The sequence below is a fragment of the Notothenia rossii genome, assembly GCF_949606895.1.
Source record: "Notothenia rossii genome assembly, chromosome: 7".
Taxonomy (NCBI): domain Eukaryota; kingdom Metazoa; phylum Chordata; class Actinopteri; order Perciformes; family Nototheniidae; genus Notothenia; species Notothenia rossii.
This window is the reverse complement of record NC_136905.1, coordinates 74,480,902-74,490,819: the sequence shown is the minus strand read 5'-3', so window position 1 is coordinate 74,490,819 and position 9,918 is coordinate 74,480,902.

Genomic DNA, 9,918 nt, shown 5'->3' with positions numbered 1-9,918 from the left:
GCTGACATTAGCAATGGATAAAACGTAATTCATATCATATTGTTTTTAAGTTTGAAATTCTTCTGTGGGTAGTTTTTTTATCAGCTAGCAGCGGGGAACTTACGAAGCCCTGTTGAGTTTTCCTTTGCTTTACGAAACAACTTCAGCTCAGTGTTTAGCTGTCTGGCCTACAGGTTTACTGTTTTGGTTTACTCTCCTTGCTCTCATTTCATTGTTTTTGGCCTTAGCTGTCAGCTGTTTACAGCAAAGATAGCTCTAAAAACCCACTGAACCTTCCCTGTTACAGAGACTTAAAAATTGGAATTCTTTTAGTTGGAGAAACATGTTAACCAATTGGGAAAACTGCATTTGGAACATAAATCAAACCAATAACAAGTCACACAATAACCTCTACACAAATCAAGATGCAGCAACTTATTGCCATACAACCTTTATTTTTGTCCCAACTTTGCCATAAGCCAGGTTCACGACGAGAGGAAATAACAGCATAAGAACGAGATATAAAAACAGGTTACACAAAATACATGATACATTAACCCCTCCCCATTAAACATCTATGGATGTATGATAAGATATCGTCCAAATACAAGTATTCTAAAAACGGCAAACATGCAGTTGGTTTGCCAATTAAAATCAGATGTGAAAAAGAATGATACAAAGTCTACATGTTTTTGGCTCTTTATCACAAGACATTTAGAAAAAAACGCAGACGAGTGGTCGAAGCAGATGTTTTGGAGTTTGTTATTGGTAATCCACTGACACAAGAAAATCCCAGAATAAAATGTGATGAGAACGCTCAAAGTGAAGTTTCAGTCCATCTGGTTATATTGTTGTTAGATGGATATCATGTTGTGTGGAACCAAACTTCATTTTTAGCAGGATATTTTGAAGCAATCACCAAAAGGTGGATTCTGAATGCAAAACACTTGCGTTGTGAGGTTTTAAAGAGCCTCACATGGTGGACCTGGATAAGTGTCAATGCAGCATGTGTCCTGGGTATTTTTTGTATCTTTTGAACACCCATCATAGAGAAAAACCATGGAGCATTTAACATGTCTAACCACAGGTCATCTGAGTCTGTCCCTGACATTTAGACAAAACAAATCTGAAGTCAAAGTGTCAAAGCTCTCAGGCTAAATCTGGCTGTGTCGCGTTTAGTGGACGTTTACTCAGAAATGTAGCAGGACTGCACTGAATGAACGTTTGAGTTCACAGTTCTTCAGAAGCTGTGAAATTACAAGTGATATACATCTCTTTCACAAAGAAAAGTCATGACTGAGCACATCTTTAAAGGAGCTATTAGACCTGCGTTTATATGAAATGAGCTGTGAACTCCCTCATTTTTAGAAGCAAACTCCAGGATGTTGTACAGAAAATGTGCACATTCGTGATCCTCTAGCTTTTTACATTTACATTCAGTCATAAGGCGGAGGCGTCTAATGGGCTGAATCCTGTGTGGGTTTTGTTAAATGATGTATGCCACTCAGCTGCATTATATAGATGAAAGCTATGGAAATGTGATTATATAAAGTATTTTCTTGGGCGGTCTGGAAGTTGTCTTTCTGTGTTTTAAAATGCATAGATTCAAATTCTAGAGTTGATCAACATTTAATGACAAAGATGATACATGCTCCGAGGTGGTCTGCAGGGCCAATGTTGCACAGCAGAACAAGGAGTTTGTGATTTTGATGATCCAACAGTTTCTCTGCAGAGAGCCTGTTTCACTGTCTGCCGCGTCCAGTGGTCTCAAACACAGAAAGAGTGTGAGTCACTGTGCTCTGTAATTTGGGCACACTGCAGATGTCTTAAGTCACCACGGCTGTAGACCTGTTCACCAGACTGATCCCCATGTAAAACTTTCCCTTCTCCTTAACACAATAATTATAATGTCACTTCCCAGAGCTCTCTCTGTATAGGTTTAACTGCAATGACAGCTTACTGGAAGATCTTTTTTTGGACAGGCTTGATGACTATTTTGGGTTTCTGACCCTCTTTCCTGACAAAGAGCTTCTGTTAATCTCTATAATTCCTGTATTAAAATCTCCTTTTTCCTGGATAATGCTGTTACTGTAAATACCATTTTTCCAACGGTATAGGATATACTTTCAAAGTCAATCTAAAGCATGTAAGTATACGTCTCCCTCAGAGCTGGAGGTGGCCAGCCGAGTCTGAATGGCACAAGGTGAACTGCCACTTCTTACGAATAGTAAATATAAGACTTTGAAGAGTCTCCAATGCTATTTTTCTCAGCTATTTGCAGTTCTGTATTTCAAACAAAATCTCCAAAAGTGGAAGTCTGAGGTCCTGTGGTAGAAGAAGAGAGCCTTACAGTCCTAATACTGGGGCTGCTGTGTTTACGTTGGTCTGGTCAGATTGCAACAGCTCGTGGTTGAATAAAACTGTGGTTGTAGCCTCTGCTTGAAACCCTGTCTCGTGCCAGACAGACAGGTGGACTGAGGCTGTGTCTGGAAACTCCTGCAGGAGCTTTAAAATGGCAGCAGCTTTCTCAAGTGGCTGTCTCCTAAAGGGACAGAACATTTGATCAAACATGTTTCCCAAGATGGAAACAGACCTCAGTCACAGACGGTGCTGCTGTGTGCATCTCATTCAGTCGGCCAACCAGCCATTTCCAGGAGGCCGTAACCACTTTGGTAGCCTTAGTGAATAACATTTAATTTTTTATGCAAAGCCATCTGTTTCTATTTCCACTAATTATTAGTTTTACAACACACCAGATATACCCGTTATTTTTGTTTTATTGAAGCCAAAAGGAGCACCAGAGCTTTTATTTAAATTAAATAAACCTTGTGAATACAGTTAGTAGATTGCAGGATACTCTGAGGTCACTCATGTCAGTGTCCCTGAGTCTGATTAATGTGGATACAACAATAGCAATGCATCTTGCTTCAGGGTGCCAAAGTGACATCACCACACAAAAAAAAACCTAGAATGGCAATTGCGTTTCCATATGTATAAAAATGATGAGTGCATCTGCACCTTGATTTGGATCCCATTCTACTTTTATTGGGTTCCTCAGCTCAGTGCCCCTTACTACCATTCTTTGGTAAGCCTGCTCACAATGTTCACATGACACTCAAATGTGTTCCATTATAAAACAAAAGACTAAGCCTGTGTCATCTTGTGTTAGGCCTATTTGAGAAAAGTGGTCCTTTGAGCTAAATGCTAACGGCATAACACGTACTAACAATTACTATGCTAACATGCTAAGCAGGAAAAACGTATCATGTTCACCATTTTTTATTTTTGTTCTTAGACTCTCAGTTATCCACTAACAAGATCCTGAGTCCCATTATCATGCGGTTCATCCACCTACATCACCTCATGTTGCAGCATTACAATGCTTGGCCCCATGTTGCAGGGATCTGTACACACAATTACTAGAGGCTGAAAACATCCCATTTCTTACATGACCTGCTTACTCACCACAAATGTTGCCAAAGACCATGTGATGATCTCTACTGGCGTGCACCTCAGCACCCTTCCACTTCCTGACAAAATCCAGCATCTTTGCACTGCCATTGAAGAGGGTCGGGCAAATATTCCACAGGAAATATCAACAACTTGTTCAACTCTTTGTAATTGAGATGTTTTGCACAGCATGAGTCAAGTGCATTTCTGTAGACCTAGATATATTAAATGCAATAAATGTTTTTATTTCAAGATAAAACTGCCGATTTTAGAGTGGCCAGCTGTGCAATAATCATGCTGTTTAATTCAGCATCTTGATATACCACACCCTGATTATCTTGGCAAAGAAGAAGTGCTCACTAACACAAATTTAACAAATGTGTGACCTAAATCTGAGACAAATAAGACTTTTGTCTGTAAGAAAAAGTATTACATCTTTAGTTTCAACAAGAGCTCAAACAATTGCGCATATATTTTTGCATGAAGTGTTGATTATAGCAGTTATAATTATCTCTAAAATAATCATAGGACGTTTGAGTAACAACACATTTTATTAATCTTGGTATAACTTTTCTGCTACAATTAGGGCCCAAGATAACATAATAAAACTAAACATGATTTTTAGTTGACCCAAGCTTAAGGTCAGGGTTAATGAGGGATTTCAAACAGATGCAATTGTGGTCAGGTTTGACGTTGTATTTCTAATGAGTGTTATCCTCTACGTTTGCCCTGTTGTTAAGTTTGTGTTAATTACATGCATTTACTAACAGATGCGAAATAAGAGATTTAAAAGCTAAATGAGATTAGTTTCATGTTTTCACTCTTATTTTTAAAGGTCTTCACTTTATGCGCACAGCATGAAGCCCCTTTGTTGATTTCAGAGTTTGATCCCATCCATAACGCACAGACAAGTGGTTTGCTTCATTGAAATTAAGCTAATTATATTCCACGCCTGTACACTTGCAGCAACTGTAAGCTATACTTTCACCAGCCATTATCTCTCCAAGGTTTTGTGACTGTGAAACACCCTCCCTAAATGAAAGGTCGGAAAAGTGCCAAAACCTGACATTATGAGCTGGGGAGCTGTTTTTGGGAGTAAAAAGCTGCCTAGTTTTTTCCGTCTGCCCCAGTTTGACATCAACTGAGAGCTTATCATAAGCTTCAACTTGTGGAAATCAGTCTGTGCAGAGAGCAGGAGAGCTGAGGTGAGCTCCTCCAGACAATTTAAGCTTTCTGCTCTGTGATGAAATGCAGCAATAAACTGTAAATGTCAGCAATCACCGGGGGTAAAAGAAAAAAAGACTTGTACTGTACGTGCAGTCAAACAGAAGTGCGCACACACACACACACACTTTGTCAAACAAGTTCTCAAAACAGACAGCTGGAATGTATTTTCAGCCTTTTCAAACCACAAAGACATCAAGATTTTTGATTAATGTGCTTAATGAAAAAGTATCTATTTGTATTTAAGTTGGTCTGAAATTATCTGTGGCAAGTACCATGTGCAGTACATAGCCCCCATCATGTCCTATTTATGGTGATTAACAGTGTATTCAGAAAGTATTAAGACTTTTTTTGGAAACTCCAAATATGCTTGTGTATTTCGCTAGGGAGAGTTGTTTGTCTCCCTTATCGCACATCTCTGGGGCGAGTCACCTCTCCCATCAAGTCCTGATTTGACCAGGCCAAAAAAAGTTTAAATATTACAGGAAACAAATCACTGAAGGGAGCCCACTGTGCTCTTGGGAACCTCTTTTAAAGTCCACCCCAGATATATGCCTCTACACAATCCTGGCTCTGAGCTCTACAGGCAGTTTCTTCAATCTCATGGTTTGGTTTTTGCACTGATAGGCATTTTCAGCTGTTAGTCCTTTTTGTATACAGATGTATGCCTTTCCAAGTCATGCTTAACCAACTTAAATAAAAAATAAAAAACAAGTCCTGTTTTTTTATTTGATGAGGGACAAAAAGTGGTCGGAACTGGTCTGAATACTTTCTAAATGCAGTTTATACTGCCTAATTATGCAAAGATATGAGCAACAAAATGTAAATGTCAAAAATGTTTGAGATGACAGATATTAGACAGATACAGGTACAGTATACAAGTTTACTAAAGCATTTGTAACAAAAATATTTTGCATAAAGAGTAGAAAATCATATTAAAAGCAGTTTTTGCGTTAGGACTTGAACACAGCATGCATATGTACTTCCCTCAGTGTTTATGGGCATACTAGCTCTGGTTTACTCACACGTATAATAATGTCTGTTGCCATGGTTCTGTTGCTTTATTAAGCAACATCTTAAGCATACACAGTGCTATGTTACAGCTAGGAGTTGGTTTTGGTGTTTAGACAATGGATAGAGCTTTTTTTAGGCCTCTGTGATTCACTGTGCTGTCGCCACTGTGATGACTGCTCTTTGATTATCTGCTGTGGACCCACAGGGTTTGAACATGTGCTGAAAGCTGACTAAACACATCTTTCAGCACATCACTAAACATAGAAATATCTGGTGTCTCAGTGGCAGGCAGGAACAAACAGCGGTGAGAGAAGCATTGAGATCCTTTACTTAAGTTAAAAAAGCAGTATAAAATAAATACTAATTTACAATATTTTTAAAATATTCATTTCAAAGTGTACTCAGAATATAAAGTAAGTCACTTGTTATGCAGTAAAATCACCTAAAATTGATACTGTTTATTGTTATCAATGACATTATTAAATTGTTAGTATTGATGAATCAGTGTGAAGAGTTTTTACTGTTTTGCTGGTTCAGGAGCTTGTAAGGTTTAGTTAATTGGTTCCCATCTTACAGTACAACAGTTCTTAGAAAGTCAGCATCAGAAGCGGAGGTGTTTTTTTTCCACTCTTTCTCACTCCTTGTCAAAACTTGGCACCCACATTTCCCACAATGCAACTCAACCACAGACAATCTGCAAAACACATCCAAACACTGAGATGTAGGTGTGTTATAAAAACCTTTGAACCAGGCTGAGCTTGAAGCCAATTTCCGTAGTAGCCAAAGCGTGGAATTACAACTTCCTGTTCAACTTCCATTACTTTTTCCCTTACCGTCTACCATACTATTTCTCCATACACTGTAAAAGAGACATCTGTCAAACTGCAGATCATGTTTGGACTAAAATCAACTCTAGTACAAACACTCCTATAGTCCTCATTTAAACCATAAGGTCTTAAAAGCTGTAAGATGCGTTAGAAACCCAATCTAGAGATTTGTCTTTTATGTTAGCGAGCGGATCAGCTGTGTTGCAGGATAAAAGAAAACGGTTTTGTGTTTGCTTTATAGGCACAATGGACGCATTTCTGTTTCTTTACTTGCATCATTTTTGAAAGTGCAGCAAGTTTCTCCTAATGTGAGGGTTTTGGGCCATTGTCGCGTGTTGTCACGGGTCGGCTACTGTAGTACTTAGTTCTCTTCATACATCCCTGGTGTGTGTTTATCTAATAGTTTCAAACAGCTGACATCAGGAACAGGCTACAGAGGTCAGATAGCTTCTTTTTTACTCCATATAGGCCTACCCAGATTATTTTCAATATAAAACTTGTGAGACAATGAGACTGACTCAAGTGACATTACTTCTATCTATCAAACTTTGCATAGCTTTTTGAGACTCCAAAATATGTTTTAAAACAGTTCTTAGACCTCTGAGGGTTAAACTACTTTTTTTCACATCTGCATTAAAAGTTCCTCAAACCAGTCGACACCCACAACTAGGACCAAATTAACAGCTAAAATGAGGAGTAATGAAGGAAAATATGACGTAAATTCATTTAATTCAAGAACAAATATTTGCTTTTCTTGTGTACTTTTTGGGTAGAGAACACACTGTGCTCTTTGGGGATTGTTCCATTCATTTTCTTTAGATGCAAAGTGATGCTCGGGGCACTCCTGAAATACCATAAAATATGGGTATGTGTTGGTGAATGAAACCACAAAGTGGAGAGATGTCATGCAGCTTCACGTAAGCGGAGAATCGTTCCATTCTTCTGTGCCCTGTGGTAGTTTGTGTTCATGAAAGACCAGAAAAAAGCCCTGAAATATCATTCATTCAATGCTACCAGATAATCGATCTGTAGAAATAGAATTGTAATTCTATGCTAAAACACGATGAACCTCTAATTTGTCTGAGTTCTGATTGGAGCTTAGATTGCTATGTATAAGTTTATGATAGCTCCGGGCCTTTTTCTGCACAAAAATACAGCTCACTTAAGATTTCTGCTGAAGTGGCTTCAGTTTTGAAGATTCAAGTAGGACTTTTTGGGCTTAGCATTTGAAGTCATGGCCGTACAGGCCTTTATTCTGTAGGTTATAGTAAGTTCAGTCCTAGATAGCAGAGGGAGGGCGCTTTTCAAGTCCTGTGGTTGATATCAGGGGGCGTTGGGATATTTTTAACTCCCTGGCCTATCTGTTGTGGTGAAGGGTGTGTTCATCTGTGGCGAGAATTGGCGCTAAATGTCTAATTATGAATGATCCCACATTCTCCACTTTCCCAGGGTACAGTAACAGTAACTTAATGTGACACATGCTCTGTAATCAGTGATGTCAAACATCACGAGGCACCGTCTCACAGATGGAACTATCGGGGACCCTGCGGTGCAGAATACTCGTCCCCTCTGTTATCAAAGCTTTCATTTTGTCCGTTTCACACGAGACAGGCCATGAAGCAGTTTTTCTGTGGTACTGACTAAACACCCCTCTTTGAATACCAGCGACAGGATGCTCTGAAATACGATGCTAACACGAATAAATCTTAATTAGTCCTAGTGAAAGTAAGATTCATTGACTTTGATACAATCTTATTGGTTTTCTGGCTTTTTGGGCTGCTAAAAAAATGTCACCATATGGATAATGTTTATTTGTATGATTGGGTGTGGGACAACGAAGCAATTCAACTGCCAGATTACAGTTTCCGCCCCAACTTTTAGACTTTGCAGCAGGTCTGTTTGTTTCTGTTCCCAGAAATCCAAATGGTCCATAGATGAAAGGTGCTGGACCTGGAAACGAGACAAGCTGCCTGGTTAAAAAAACCCAGGTGGAGGACCAGAACTAAACCCCTTTGGACCGAGTACTTAGCTCTCCACCTGAGAATCACTGATTAAAACAGGCGTAAACAAACAAGGCTGCCAAAAAGCCTTCAACTTTCCCAAAATGAACTCTCATTCTTCATCCAAAGTTGAATCATTAGTCATACACAGCACAGATCATTAAGCTTATGCCACTTAAGGTGTTTAGGAATATCATTTTATGGGTGACCTCAGGTTGGTAAGCAAAACGTACATTTTAATCACATTAGGGACCATACTTAAATCATTCATCATCATTATACATATTACAAGGGATTGCTAAATTCAAATATGAAAGAAAAAAACACTTATTCTCTACAATAAACAGATAAGAAATCTTAATAAAAATAAAGTAAAAACACTTTTCTGACCACCCCTATCCCTTATAACTTTTGTACAGTCTCTAAACACAATACTCATGTCTGTTCTAATATAATTTACCCAGGGAAACGTTATCTGTAAATCCTATTTTCGCTGTGCTAATATTTATTCTAAAAGTGACAGTTATGCACACAATTAAAACATATCATATCTTCCTCAAAAAGCCTTCAACTTTCCCAAAATGAACTCTCATTCTTCATCCAAAGTTGAATCATTAGTCATACACAGCACAGATCATTAAGCTTATGCCACTTAAGGTGTTTAGGAATATCTTTTTATGGGTGACCTCAGGTTGGAAAGCAAAACGTACATTTTAATCACCTAAGAGACCATACTTAAATCATTCATCATCATTATACATATTACAAGGGATTGCTAAACTCAAATATGATTATACAATAAACTGACAAGAAATCTTAAGGACAAATAAAACCTATTTCTGACCACTTCTACCTTTTATAACTTAAACACATTACTCATGTCTGTTATAATATAATTAGCCTATTAAGGAATCAAACCTGTAAATCCTATGTTTGCTCTACTGATATTTATTCTAAAAGTGACAGTTATCTCAATCTCAATCTTTATTTATTTATATTTATATAGCACATTTAAAACAACCTCAGTTGACCAAAGTGCTGTACAGGGAATACATACAATATAAATAACACAATGGGAGTAAAATAATAAAACAATAATTCAAAACATGATGAAAAGCACTACAAAGAAACATATAAAAAACACATACGAATGTAAAAATGTTATGTTCAACTAGTATTAAAAGCCAGTTATGCACACAATTAAAACATATCATATCTTACTCAAAATACCCAGTCAGAAAAAACAGTTTTGAGCCCTGAAAGAGACGAAGAGTGAACAATATTTTGCCTGTAGACATGGTGACACCCCTCTATAGCACACAGTCTGATGTATATGACCCACGCCCCTCGCTTCAGGGCAGGGTGGGTGTCTGTGGTCTCCCTCTCTGCCTCTGTGTCTCCAGTGGGCCACACTACACATTTCT